Source organism: Pseudophryne corroboree, chromosome 5 (genome assembly GCF_028390025.1).
Source record: "Pseudophryne corroboree isolate aPseCor3 chromosome 5, aPseCor3.hap2, whole genome shotgun sequence".
Lineage (NCBI taxonomy): Eukaryota > Metazoa > Chordata > Amphibia > Anura > Myobatrachidae > Pseudophryne > Pseudophryne corroboree.
Window position 1 is genome coordinate 780960851 of NC_086448.1, and position 15287 is coordinate 780976137.

The following is a 15287-nucleotide window of genomic DNA, read 5'->3' on the forward strand; positions in this document are numbered from 1 at the left end:
AAGTCCCAGAATTCCAACCGCTTCCCGCAACTTCTGTTCCAGCAGTGGATGTCACCTTGCGTCAGTTTTCAAATAACTGGAGGAACGTCCGCGCAGCCCTGCTTAAAGCCTCATTCAGGTATAAGAAGTTTGCCGATAGGAAGCGTAGAGCGGTTCCTGCTCTCAAGGTGGGTGATCGTGTGTGGCTGTCCACGAAGAATTTGAGGTTGAGAGTTCCCAGCATGAAATTTGCACCTCGCTACATCGGACCCTTCAAGATTGAACAAGTCATCAATCCTGTTGCCTACAGGTTACAGTTACCATCCTTCTTGAAAATACCCAGGACATTTCATGTTTCTTTGTTGAAACCGCTGATCCTGAATCGGTCTCATTCCGCACTTCCTCCAGCTCCCAAAGTTCAGACTCAACGGGGAGTCGAGTACGAGGTGGCCAAGATTTTGGACTCACGTTTCCGTTACGGTCAGTTACAATACCTCATTGACTGGAAGGGCTATGGTCCTGAAGAACGCTCTTGGACCAATGCCTCAGACGTCCATGCTCCTGCCTTGGTCCGAAATTTCCACGCAAAGTTTCCTTTAAAGCCTAAGAAGTGTCCTGGGGCCACTCCTAAAGGGGGGGGTGCTGTCACGATCCGGGTATCTGGACGCCATTACTTACCCTTCAGATGCCTCCTAAGGCTGGCTCAGCGCTCCAGGACCGGATCCCATCTGTTATCCTGATGTTTACATTCCTGCATCCTCTCCTGTCTCTCTGAGACGCGGTCACAGTAAACGCCATATTACATCTGGCATGGCGTCTCCCGCGGCCTCCGCCGCCGTCCCTGAGTTTCTGCATGCAAAGTGTCAGAGTGGCGATTACGTCAGCCGCGGCCTCCGCTGTGCCCGCGTGGTTTGGATGTGCATTCATCAGTCTGGCGTCTCCTGTCTCCTGTGGCCGGCGCCGCCATTGCTGCTTCAATTCTCACATGGATTACAAACCAAACTTCCCTCCAAGTGTCTGCATGGGCGCAGCCATCTTGGATTTTGTCATCTGATCATTTCCACCAATCTGCTGTCTGTATTGTTGATTTGCATAATTGCCTAGCCAACCCCTTCCTTGCTGCAGGTATAAGTAAGCTGTGCCTGAGCAAGGAAGGCGTCAGTGCTTTGGTTGTCTAACCTAGTTCCAGTTTGTCTCTCTCCTGTGGTTGTCTTCCAGGTTCCAGCTCCTGTCTCCAGACTTCTGCTATAGAGACCCGCACCAGCATTCCATCTGCGGTGTAGCCTGACTCTCCGATCCATTCTGGACTCACCTGTTTCCAGCTACTACAATCACCTGCTTCCAGCCCAGCTTCCAGCAGTGTACAGCTTCTCTTAAAGGGCCGGTGTCCTTTCTGCAGTTTACCACTCTCCACCGGTATTATTATTTCACCGCTCTCAAACAATCACCTGCTTCCAGCCCAGCTTCCAGCAGTGTATAGCTTCTCTTAAAGGGCCGGTGTCCTTTTCTGCAGTTTACCACTCTCCACCGGTATTATTATTTCACCGCTCTCAAACTCCAAACTTCATTATTATTTCATCGCTCTCAAGTTCGTTTATTATTTAACTGGTTCCAGCCAGTATCCACTCCGTACCAACAACAGTCTGGTTCCAGCCAGTATCCACAGCAGCCGTTTTACCTTCAGCAGCCCAGCCTTTCCTGGAACATCAGCTGGTACGATCCTGGGTTCTCTCCATTGCTACAGTCAGGCCTGGTAAGGACTTTCCAACTAGAAGATTATAAGAACTGTCTCACACTACCAGTGCCTGTGGCCCTTGCCACCCTGTAGTACCCAGGAATTGTATTTATCCTCTGTTGACTTTTATGTTTCCTTTTACTGCTGCTGTGTTACGGAGTTTGTCATAATAAACATCATTGACTTTTATCCTGGTTGTCGTGGTCACGCCTTCGGGCAGTTATTCTACATGTTACTTACATGTCTAGGGGTCTGATACAACCTCCCAGGTTCCGTTACATCTCAGCCCCTACAACTGAGGCTGCCTCCCGTCAGCTCAGGCCCTCAGTTGTGACAATTAGGAGCAACTCCTGAAGCACTTCCACTATCCTACTGTTGGATCAATTTACTGGAGATGGAAGGTTTGGAAAAATTGAAGGAGGGCCAGATTAGGCAAGATCAACTTCAAGACCCTTGTATTGGACAAATAATGAATGGAGCCGGTAAGCAGAAGAATGACTATATGAGGCCAGAGATAGAGGAGGAAGTTAGGCTATTGAACAAACAGAAGAAGAACCTGCTTATGAGACGGGGAGCACTACACAGACACACAAAACAGAGACGGGCTCCTTTAGTATTAACTTACGATCAGTTGGGGGTACCTTGTATGGTGCCAAGAGTTAATCACATGGGTATGGTGTTATCTTGGCCATATTTTAGCAATTAAATAAGATAAAGAATATGGTGATCCAATTAAACGAGTGTAAGTAGATCACCAGGGGGAGAGTGTAGCCCTACTGGTAATTTTAAAATATATATATATTGTAATATATTGTGTATACATATGCATATGTAATCTGTCATGTTACATAGGGCATGAAATGAAGGAGTTAACCTCATGTACTGCAGTATGTGGGGAGAAGTTTCTAGATTGCCATGAGGCCAGGAGATCGTTGGGGAGAGCATGAGGACGGAAGGGAAAGGGGCCCCTGCGCATGCTGTGACAGTTAGTCCCAGACAAACTGTACCTGTGAGAGAGGCAGCATCCCGGCGGGCAGCTCTAGTGACAGAGCAGAGAGCGGGGGACAGAGACGCTGGCAGAGAGGCAGTCCTGGTAGCGGCGATGCTAGAGACGCTGCAGGCATGGAAATAGGCGCTGGCAAAAAGATAGTCTCGGTGACAGTGAGGCTGGAGAACGCTGCAGGCAGATAAATAGCCCCTGGCGTAGAGGCAGTCCCGGTGATGTTGGAGAGCCAGAGAGCTGTGCAATAGAGGCGCAGGCAACCAGAGTAAGAAGGAGAACGGTGAGGAGTGAGATCCTGTCAGTGCTGAGGACTCACTGATTGGTACAAGAACTACAATAAGAGGTACCTACACTATCTGGCTTACAATAATCAGACAGAGGGGGTGGAGAGGCAGAGCGTAGAGGAACAAGAGGAGTCGGGGGAGCTACCAGAGGTGAGCAACTATCCGTTGTGTTGTCTCCCCCTGGCAAGTTAACTCCTTCAGTACTAAAGTACCCCAAATGCTTGAATCCTCACTGCATTACCTGTATATATTATAAATGTTTCAACTGAACTTTAATTTTAGAGTCACCATAAGCATTCTTCTGTATTATATGGACTGAGGCCAGTTATAGAATACACATTACTATATAGACTGTGGCCGATTATATACTACATACCCAGAGATGCTACAAGTGCAATATTGTCACATATAGACTGAAAGCCCAGAACTGTAGAGCCTGTTAAAGTAGAAAGCTGCAAAAAGAAGCACCCATATCGGGATAGCTATTGAAATAGAGACATTCCTGAAGGAGGGGCAGCTATAGACTGAAAGAGAAGTAACTATTAGCGAACTGAAGGCGTACCGTTTCTCTTATCTACCAGCATGACGAAAAGATAGAAACTCCTGAGAGTAATGATAGACTTTACTAGTAAAGCCTCACGACACAGAGAAACTGATGATACTAAGTCTGGATAGCTGTCAGGGACAATAGGATGTGTATATGCTTTGATATAGCCAGCTGGTGACCATTTACCATCAGAGAGGAAAGTCAGTAATAACCAGCCTGACCAGTCAGAGTGGAAAATTAACCCCTAACTGGATGTTAAGAGGAAAAGTGAGTTATAATAACAGTGTCATCGCTGAGTAAAGTAAAGGAAGCAGTCCAAGGTGGATATATTCTATAACTGAGGCAGTATAACTGTAGCATGTAACAACTCGGAAACCATGGGCCCCAACAGTGCACAAATGTTTGTATAAACACCCGGGTCGATCTCATTTTTTAAAGATCTGATATGGTACCAGAGGTATTTTTTTTTGTTATGCATGCGAATACATTGTATAGGATGGGGAGAGTATAGTGATTAACTTGCGTAATAATTATTATATAGGTGGGAATGTTTGTTGGAACGGTCTAAAGAATTTATTGACGCTGATAGTCCAACTATAGTTGTACAATAAAGCTGTTATACTTACCACTGCCTGACTCTTCTGCTAGGGGACCTGACATGCCTAATGGAGAGAAAACAGGTAAATGAATTATTGGACTGTATGTAATGCATTATCTATACACATAGGCGACTACACATTAGATACGGCTTACCCAAACAAGCCGGGTGATATAACACAATAGTTAATAGTTTGGGTGGAGGCACAAAGGTAGTTGATAGTAACTCTCTCGAACAGCTACTCCAGAGCAGAGAAAGGGGGTTACACTAAAAAAAAATCATCTCCTTATAAAGAAAATGAGGTTAACTCATATTATTTATTAGTACTATGTAAAGAATTTTGTGGATGTTTTTACTTTATTTTGTACTTTTTTATTTATTTATTTTTATAAATGCCAGTAAACACAGAAGCTGTGTCCCAGTTACTTTTCTTACCACTGTATAATCGGTGTCTGTATTATGTTCATGCAAGAAAAACCTTTAAAAATAAATAAAAAAGCTACTTCAAGTTCATTGGATACTGAAACCAGTTGCTGAATCAGAGTAACCCAGAACCCACAGTGACTTTGCTGCAATTCTGTAGCACATAACTGACACAAGAGATAACAAACTCCAGTGATTACACAGTAACACCAATGCTGCTGCTGCGGGACCATAGACAGCCAGGTGCTCTCTGCTGTTATATAGTATGGTCTTGTAGCCACTGACAGCTGCCCCAGGACGGTCCCAAATATTAGAGAACTGTCCCTCAAATTGTTGTTCCTTTAACATGGGGTGTAGTTCATAGGGTCAACCAAACTTAGGTCGACCACTATTGGTCGACAGTGACTAAGCCGACACCCAAAAATAGGTTGACACAAGCATTAGGTCGACATGAGCAAGTTCGACATGACAAAAGGTCGACATGAGGTTTTTTTATTTTTTTGTTGTCGTTTTCTTCGTAGAGTGACCGTGAACCCCAATTAGTGCACCGTGTCCCCTCGCTCGCTCGTCACAGGTTACCGTTCCCAACTGTAGTCCAAGTGGATCGTAGTATGAAAGTATAAGTATGAAAAAGTAAAAAAAAGAAAAGAATTGTGAAAAAACTCATGTCGACCTTTTGTCTTGTCGACCTAGTACATGTCAATCTAGTGACCATGTAGACATAGTAACCCTGTCGACCTAATGCATGTCGACCAATACTGGTCGACCTAATGACTATCAACCTGAGTGTGGTCGACCTAGAGACCGGATACCTTAACATGTCCCTATTTGTTCTGTACTGAAGAACCACAAAAACCTCCTCCTTGTCCTCCATGTTAGATGCAATGTATTGTAGTCTTTAGTAGGTAGAATTTATTAAAAAAAATTAGGATTTATTACAATCTAAAAAAAACCTCTCTATAATCAGACCAGGTAGACGTGACTTACTGCGGATTGCACAAAGCACGGCCGCCATAGCGTGTAATCTGCACAGATGCTCCCAAATAGAGGAAAATGTCCAGGGAGAATAGTGTAATGTTAGCAGCTGTGGACAGCAGAGTCTCATTCTCATACACAGACAGCGATGACACAAAGACATGAAGGTCTGTTACCTGCTACCAGCCGTCAGTAGAGTTCCCAGCTAGACTGAGGCTGTCAGTAGAGTTCCCAGCTAGACTGAGGCTGTCAGTAAGAGTTCCCAGCTAGACTGAGGCTGTCAGTAAGAGTTCCCAGCTAGACGCAGCAGTCAGTGGCCTCACTGTTTGGTTAATCTTCAGATACCCAGCCTCCCCGCCTGCTCCACCTATTCTCTACTTGTGTGGAGTAACTCTTTCACAGCCAGGAACACCACAGAGGACTTTTACTCACATTTTGGAGCCTATATAAGGGGAGAAGACAGATATATTATAAAGTACCAACTGGAGATGAGCAGGTTCTGTTCTTTGAGAACCGAACCCCCCCCCGCCCCCAAACATCATGTCCCTAGCCCGGATCTGAGTCCGGCTCGGGACTTCCGGCCAGACTCGGAAACCAGAACGAGGCTAAATATTATTCCACTGTCGGATTCTCACGAGTTTTGGATTCCCTGTAAGGACCTGCACGTCGCCGCCATTTTCACTCCAATCCTGGAGAGTGTAGCGAGAGGACGTGTCTCCTTAGTGTCTGTGCGGGAAAGTGGTGGGGCGCGTGGGGTGGCGACCTGCTCTCTTATGTGTCATTCCAGTGCTATCTTATGCTGCATCCGCCCAGTGGTGGTGTCTTGTGCTGCATCAGTCCAGTCACAGTGGTAGTGTCATGTGCTGCCATAAGTCCAGTGCTGCTGCTGTATAAGTCCAGTGCAGTGGTGCTGTGTTGTGCTGCATCAGTCCAGTAGTGATGTCCTATGCTGCCATAAGTCCAGTGATGGTGTCCTATGCTGCCATAAGTCCAGTGCTGCTGCCATATAAGTCCAGGGGTACTGCCATATAAGTCCAGTGCTGCTGCTGTATATGTCCAGTGCAGTGGTGCTGTGTTGTACTGCATCAGTCCAGTGGTGGTGTCCTGTGCTGCCATAAATCCAGTGGTGGTGTCTTGTGTTGCCATAAGTCCAGTGCTGCTGCCATATAAGTCGAGGGGTACTACCATATAAGTCCAGTCCAATGGTGCAGCCTTATAAGTTCACGGGTTTGCCCTGTGTGGTGTAGGGGTACACTCACCTGTGCTGCATATTATTATTTATAATAGCTCCAAATGAAAGAGTTACTATTATCCCAATTATTTTTACAGGGTTTGCCCTGTGTGGTGTAGGGGTACACCCGCCTGTACTGCATATTATTATAATAGCTCCAAATAAAAGGGTTATTATTATCCAAATAATTTTTACAGGTTTTGCTGTGTGTGTGGGGTTTAGGGGTATGCTCTCCTGTGCCACCAATATTGTGCGTGTATTACATCTGGGCAAATTTCAGCATGTCCCATGTTTTGCAAATACAATTAATTTGGTGGTGCAGATTTTTTTGAGAAATGACAGGGGCGTGCAGGAGATGCTGTCGGTGGGCCGAAAAATTGCGGGCCACTTTCGACATTCAGCCACTGCATGCCACTCATAGATGGGCCAGGTGTTTGTGCCGCACACTTGTGTCGCTTAGCTTAGTCATCCAGCTACCTCATTGAGTCTGGGACTCAGGGTCGAAAGCAAAAAGGTCAACACACCTTAGGTCGACACCAATTGGTCGACACACATTAGGTCGACATGGACAAAAGGTCGACAGGAACAATGTCGACATGGAAAAAGGTCGACGTGAGGTTTTAATGGGTTTTTTTTTTGTGTCGTTTTCTTCGTAGAGTGACCGGGAACCCCAATTAGTGCGCCGCATCCCCTCGCATGGCTCGCTTCGCTCGCCATGCTTCAAGCATGGTGCCTTTGCTTTGCTCGGCACAGATTACCGTTCCAATCGTAGTCCACGTGGATCGTTAAGTATGAAAAGTTTCCAAAAAAGAAAAAAAATTCGCGAAAAACTAATGTCGACCTTTTTCCATGTCGACCTTGTTCCTGTCGACCTTTTGTCAATGTCGACCTTTTGTCCATGTCGACTTAAGGTGTGTCGACCAATTGGTGTCGACCTCTAGTGTGTTTACCTTTTCGCTGTCGACCTGGAGTCCGGATACCACCTCATTGCAGTCCTTTTTCTTCTTTGCATCATGTGCTGTTTGGGGACTATTTTTTAAATCTGCCATCCTGCCTGACACTGCAGTGCCACTCCTAGATGGGCCAGGTGTTTGTGCCGCCTACTTGGGTCGCTTAGATTAGTTATCCTGCGACTTCGGTGCAACCTTTTGGCCTAAAAACAATATTGTGAGGTGTGAGGTTTTCAGAATAGACTGAAAATGAGTGGAATGAATTTTATTGAGGTTTATAATAGCGTAGGAGCAAAATTACCCCCAAATTCTGTGATTTTAGCGTTTTTTATGTTTTTTTCACCAATCATCCAGATCTAAAACCAAAACACGAAAGAGTGGTTTTGGCAAAACCAATCCAGATCCAAAACACGAGCGGGTATCCAGATCCAAAACCAAAACACAAAACCCGAAAAGTGCCCGCTGCACATCTTTAGTACTAACCAATCAGCTCCTGTCATTTTTCAAACACAGCCTGTAGCATGGCAGTTAGGAGCTGATTGGCTGATACTTCAGGGTCAATGTACTATGGCGGCATGGATCGGGCTGCTATAGCTCTTCCTACTTCGCCTCTTTACCGAGGTGAAACAGGAAGCAAGTGAAAACTCCTCCCTCCGACGATCCCTGCCAGAGCCCACAGCGCAGCAGCCTAGTGCTGATGCACTCTGTCTCTCCTACTGGCCGGCTCCACTGGGCATGCGTGAGATCTCCTATGCAGACCAGGGCATGTCAGCCGCAGCAACCACTACAAGGGCTGAGCATGGGGCAACGACACCTGCAGCTGCCTAATTCAATAGCTACATGTGTCAGAATGGTCATTGTCACTGACCGTTCATACATGGGCTGGAACACCCCCGTAATGACTCTTCATACACCTACCCCTTTATCTCTCTCCACTTTATCTCTTTCCAAGCTTTGATAAATCTCCCCCATATGTATATGTAAGAGGTGGTGATAAAATTATTGAGACTCTCAACTGTCCCACAGTGGTATATTTTCCTAGTCAGGTCAATGTAATGCAGAGTGTGCGTGTGCCAGCTCTCCTCCCAATAATGTGAAGAAGGCGAGTTGCGCAATCGCAGCATGTGGCTGGAGATGAGACGTTTGAACTGTATTTTTTGCGACCAGCATGGAGCTGCTGTAAGTCCTAGTACTAATGCTGACAGCTGTGGCAAGGACGTAGTGGGCGGCGTAGGCTTCCACATGCAGTAACATGGATATTTACTATACAAAGGTGAATTCTTGCATTAGCATAAACTACTTAGAAAAAAAGAGAAAATGCAGGTGCACGCTGTAATTACTACACACTGCTAATCAGAATAATTCTAATAATCTCTGCTATTTAACATAGAGTCCAATTGAGTTGCTTAGCATAATTTTGGCCAAATATATAAGACCACCTACCGCGACCAGGTAACCTCATTGGGTGGGTCCCTAACATTCCTATAACTATTTAATAACTGACTCCAATACTTATTTTCTTCAAAAGTATGGAGAAAACAATATTTTCACCTACATTAATTTAAGGAATGAAGAATATGTCCTTGTGTATATTAAGATTTTATATACCACAATTCAGAGTAGAATAGGACTTAATCTACACAAGGGTAAGAGGGTATAAGAAGTGACTTATCTCTTCATCTATTCGTGCCCCTACAGGTAATTATCTTATACCCTGGCTGCACCAGATATCAGAAAATAAAATTATTTAAGAAAGTGCTATATTAGTTAATACTGGTGATGAGCGGGTTCGGTTTCCGAGAAACCGAACCCCCCCGAATTTTACCCTTTTTACACGGGTCCGAGCCATGCTCGGATTCTCCCGTATGGCTTGGTTAACCCGAGCGCGCCCGAACGTCATCATCCTGCTGTCGGATTCTCGCGAGATTCGGATTCTATATAAGCAGCCGCGCGTCGCAGCCATTTTCACTCGTGCGTTGGAAATGATAGGGAGAGGACGTAGCTGGCGTCCTCTCCGTTTATTGTAGAAGACAGTTGATTTTTGTTTTTTATTGCTTAATTGTGGGGAGGATTGGGGAGCAGCTGTTAGGAGTACAGTGCAGAGTTTTGCTGATAAGTGACCACCAGTTTTTATCCGTTCTCTGCCTGAAAAAAACGCTCCATACCATATCTGTGCTCAGTGTGCTGCATGATATATCTGTGCTGAGTGCTCACACTGCTTTGTGGGGACTGGGGAGCAGCTATAGCAGGAGTACAGTGCAGAGTTTGCTGACAGTGTCCACCAGTATACTATATATAGCAGTACGGTAGGCACTGCTGTTCCTACCTCTGTGTCATCACTCGTCATCCATTAAGTATACTACCCATCTACATTGTATACCTGTGGTGCATTTTTTTAGACTAGTTTAGCAGTTTGCTGACAGTGTCCAGTGTCCACCAGTACACTATATATAGCAGTACGGTAGGTCACTGCTGTACCTACCTCTGTGTCGTCACTCGTCATCCATTAAGTATACTATCCATCTACATTGTATACCTGTGGTGCATTTTTTTAGACTAGTTTAGCAGTTTGTTGACAGTGTCCAGTGTCCACCAGTATACTATATATAGCAGTACGGTAGGCCACTGCTGTACCTACCTCTGTGTCGTCACTCGTCATCCATTAAGTATACTATCCATCTACATTGTATACCTGTGGTGCATTTTAGACTAGTTTAGCAGTTTGCTGACAGTGTCCAGTCCACCAGTATACTATATATAGCAGTACGGTAGGCCACTGCTGTACCTACCTCTGTGTCGTCACTCGTCATCCATTAAGTATACTATCCATCTACATTGTATACCTGTGGTGCATTTTTTTAGACTAGTTTAGCAGTTTGCTGACAGTGTCCAGTGTCCACCAGTATACTATATATAGCAGTACGGTAGGCAACTGCTGTACCTACCTCTGTGTCGTCACTCGTCATCCATTAAGTATACTATCCATCTACATTGTATACCTGTGGTGCATTTTAGTTGTGCGCAGTATATATAGTAGTAGGCCATTGCTATTGATACTGGCATATAATTCCACACCTTAAAATATGGAGAACAAAAATGTGGAGGTTAAAAAAATAGGGAAATATCAAGATCCACTTCCACCTCGTGCTGAAGCTGCTGCCACTAGTCATGGCCGAGACGATGAAATGCCATCAACGTCGTCTGCCAAGGCCGATGCCCAATGTCATAGTAGAGAGCATGTAAAATCCAAAACACAAAAGTTCAGTAAAATGACCCAAAAATCTAAATTAAAAGCGTCTGAGGAGAAGCGTAAACTTGCCAATATGCCATTTACGATACGGAGTGGCAAGGAACGGCTGAGGCCCTGGCCTATGTTCATGGCTAGTGGTTCAGCTTCAAATGAGGATGGAAGCACTCATCCTCTCGCTAGAAAAAAGAAAAGACTTAAGCTGGCAAAAGCACAGCAAAGAACTGTGCGTTCTTCGAAATCACAAATCCCCAAGGAGAGTCCAATTGTGTCGGTTGCGATGCCTAACCTTCCCAACACTGGACGGGAAAAGCTTGCGCCTTCCACCATTTGCACGCCCCCTGCAAGTGCTGGAAGGAGCATCCGCAGTCCAGTTCCTGATAGTAAAATTGAAGATGTCAGTGTTGAAGTACACCAGGATGAGGATATGGGTGTTGCTGGCGCTGGGGAGGAAATTGACAAGGAGGATTCTGATGGTGAGGTGGTTTGTTTAAGTCAGGCACCCAGGGAGACACCTGTTGTCCGTGGGACGTATATGGCCATTGACATGCCTGGTCAAAATACAAAAAAAATCATCTCTTTGGTGTGGACTTATTTCAACACAAATGCGGACAACAGGTGTCAAGCTGTGTGTTGCATTTGTCAAGTTGTAATAAGTAGGGGTAAGGATGTTAACAACCTCGGAACATCCTCCCTTATACGTCACCTGCAGCGCATTCATCATAAGTCAGTGACAAGTTCAAAAACTTTGGGTGACAGTGGAAGCAGTCCACTGACCACTAAATCCCTTCCTCTTGTAACCAAGCTCCTGCAAACCACACCACCAACTCCCTCAGTGTAAATTTCCTCCTTACCAAGGAAAGTTAATAGTCCTGCAGGCCATGTCACTGTCAAGTCTGACGAGTTCTCTCCTGCCTGGGATTCCTCCGATGCATCCTTGAGTGTAACGCTTACTGCTGCTGGCGCTGCTGTTGTTCCTGCTGGGAGTCGATCGTCATCCCAGAGGGGAAGTCGGAAGACCACTTGTACTACTTCCAGTAAGCAATTGACTGTCCAACAGTCCTTTGCGAGGAAGATGAAATATCACAGCAGTCATCCTGCTGCAAAGCGGATAACTGAGGCCTTGGCAGCCTGGGCGGTGAGAAACGTGGTTCCGGTATCCATCGTTAATTCAGAGCCAACTATAGACTTGATTGAGGTACTGTGTCCCCGGTACCAAATACCATCTAGGTTCCATTTCTCTAGGCAGGCGATACCGAAAATGTACACAGACCTCAGAAAAAGACTCACCAGTGTCCTAAAAAATGCAGTTGTACCCAATGTCCACTTAACCACGGACATGTGGACAAGTGGAGCAGGGCAGACTCAGGACTATATGACTGTGACAGCCCACTGGGTAGATGTATTGCCTCCCGCTGAAAGAACAGCAGCAGCGGCACCAGTAGCAGCATCTCGCAAACACCAACTCGTTCCTAAGCAGGCTACGCTTTGTATCACCGCTTTCCAGAATAGGCACACAGCTGAAAACCTCTTACGGCAACTGAGGAAGATCATCGCAGAATGGCTTACCCCAATTAGACTCTCCTGGGGATTTGTGACATCGGACAACGCCAGCAATATTGTGCGTGCATTACATCTGGGCAAATTCCAGCACGTCCCATGTTTTGCACATACCTTGAATTTGGTGGTGCAGAATTATTTAAAAAACGACAGGGGCGTGCAAGAGATGCTGTCGGAGGCCCGAAGAATTGCGGGCCACTTTCGGCATTCAGGCACCGCGTACAGAAGACTGGAGCACCACCAAACATTCCTGAACCTGCCCTGCCATCATCTGAAGCAAGAGGTGGTAACAAGGTGGAATTCAACCCTCTATATGCTTCAGAGGATGGAGGAGCAGCAAAAGGCCATTCAAGCCTATACATCTGGCCACGATATAGGCAAAGGAGGTGGAATTCACCTGACTTAAGCGCAGTGGAGAATGGTTTCAACGTTGTGCAAGGTTCTGCAACCCTTTGAACTTGCCACACGTGAAGTCAGTTCAGACACTGCCAGCCTGAGTCAGGTCATTCCCCTCATCAGGCTTTTGCCTAAGAAGCTGGAGACATTGAAGGAGGAGCTAAAACAGAGCGATTCCGCTAGGCATGTGGGACTTGTGGATGGAGCCCTTAATTCGCTTAACCAGGATTCACGGGTGGTCAATTTGTTGAAATCAGAGCACTACATTTTGGCCACCGTGCTCGATCCTAGATTTAAAACCTACGTTGTATCTCTCTTTCTGGCAGACACAAGTCTGCAGAGGTTCAAAGACCTGCTGGTGAGAAAATTGTCAAGTCAAGCGGAACGTGACCCGTCACCATCTCCTCCTTCACATTCTCCCGCCACTGGGGGTGCGAGGAAAAGGCTAAGAATTCCTAGCCCACCCGCTGGCGGTGATGCAGGGCAGTCTGGAGCGAGTGCTGACATCTGGTCCAGACTGAAGGACCTACCAACGATTACTGACATGTCGTCTACTGTCACTGCATATGATTCTGTCACCATTGAAAGAATGGTGGAGGATTATATGAGTGACCGCATCCAAGTAGGCACGTCAGACAGTCCGTACGTATACTGGCAGGAAAAAGAGGCAATTTGGAGGCCCTTGCACAAACTGGCTTTATTTTACCTAAGTTGCCCTCCCTCCAGTGTGTACTCCGAAAGAGTGTTTAGTGCAGCCGCTCACCTTGTCAGCAATCGGCGTACGAGGTTACTTCCAGAAAATGTGGAGAAGATGATGTTTATCGAAATTAATTATAATCAATTCCTCCGTGGAGACATTCAACAGCAATTGCCTCCAGAAAGTACACAGGGATCTGAGATGGTGGATTCCAGTGGGGACGAATTAATAATCTGTGAGGAGGGGGATGTACACAGTGAAAGGGGTGAGGAATCGAAGGATGATGATGAGGTTGACATCTTGCCTCTGTAGAGCCAGTTTGTGCAAGGAGAGATTGATTGCTTCTTTTTTTGTGGGTGCCCAAACCAACCAGTCATTTCAGTCACAGTCGTGTGGCAGACCCTGTCACTGAAATGATGGGTTGGTTAAAGTGTGCATGTCCTGTTTATACAACATAAGGGTGGGTGGAAGGGCCCAAGGACAATTCCATCTTGCACCTCTTTTTTCTTTCATTTTTCTTTGCATCATTTGCTGTTTGGGGACAATTTTTTTGAAGGGCCATCCTGCCTGACACTGCAGTGCCACTCCTAGATGGACCAGGTGTTTGTGTCGGCCACTTGGGTCGCTTAGCTTAGTCACACAGCTACCTCATTGCGCCTCTTTTTTTCTTTGCACCATGTGCTGTTTGGGGACAATTTTGTTTGAAGGGCCATCCTAAGGAGAAAGAAATGCTCTGCGCACCAAAAATCACTTTGAATTGATTGATTGATTAATTAAGTGCAGTTTTTATGTTTGATTTTTTATGTTGTATTCAAAGATCCTTCCTATCGGTATGGTTACTAATATTAAGTTATACTGATAGGGTTTTGAATAGATATTTTTCAGTTTATTTTATTTATAATTCATGCTTATATTAGAGTGACCAAACGAATTCAATCATGATCATATGGATTTATTGTCATTGCTTCATTTCAAATTTAAATTAATATTGAACACATTTTTGTACCTATATGCATGTAATTTCTATATATGCGTATATGTATAATTGTTAGAAATATATATATGGTTGAATACACACTTATAAATTAATCCAGAGGAATCATATAATTTTACACCAATAACTTGTGTTGTTGACACCACCATAAATTCTTTGTAATGTTTGCCTAGGTAAGGCTGCAATATAGTATAATTGAGACCTTATCTATTAAATTAATCAGCAAATAAATAGACAGTTTTTATTTGGATAATAGCTGTTAGAAATTGTACCATCATTCATATTAGTCGTTAGAGAAACTGGAGATTGTGTGTAACTCAACAGATTCATATCAATTCTTAATCGTCTGTTTCAGTACAGAGAGGGTTAAAGCATGACTATCTTTCCCTCTCTGGTTTGAGATAGGTTGCGTTAATTTGGATTTGATTAAGTTTAAAATACATAAAGATAGATCTTTTATGATTCTCTATTGTCTTATTTTTACCCAAATGAAGATATATTACTATTGACTCAATGCTCCGCTGACCTTTTATGTTTATTTTATTTTTAGTGTAAGGTATTTCTGCTTTTTATTCTGTTTTAGATATGTATGTAATCAGGATTCTGCCTACTGTGTGTTTGATTACTAATTGACACACCAGATTCAATTCACACAATTAGCTAGGGAT

General features: G+C 44.9%; 1 long non-coding RNA gene across 1 annotated transcript; it reads left to right on the forward strand.

Moving 5' to 3' along the window:
* The first annotated feature begins 1763 nt into the window (after positions 1–1763).
* Positions 1764–4173, forward strand: LOC134929452 (uncharacterized). Its single transcript, XR_010178568.1, has 2 exons — positions 1764–3151; positions 4090–4173. It is a non-coding gene; the product is annotated as an uncharacterized LOC134929452 (long non-coding RNA).
* The last annotated feature ends 11114 nt before the right edge of the window (positions 4174–15287 follow it).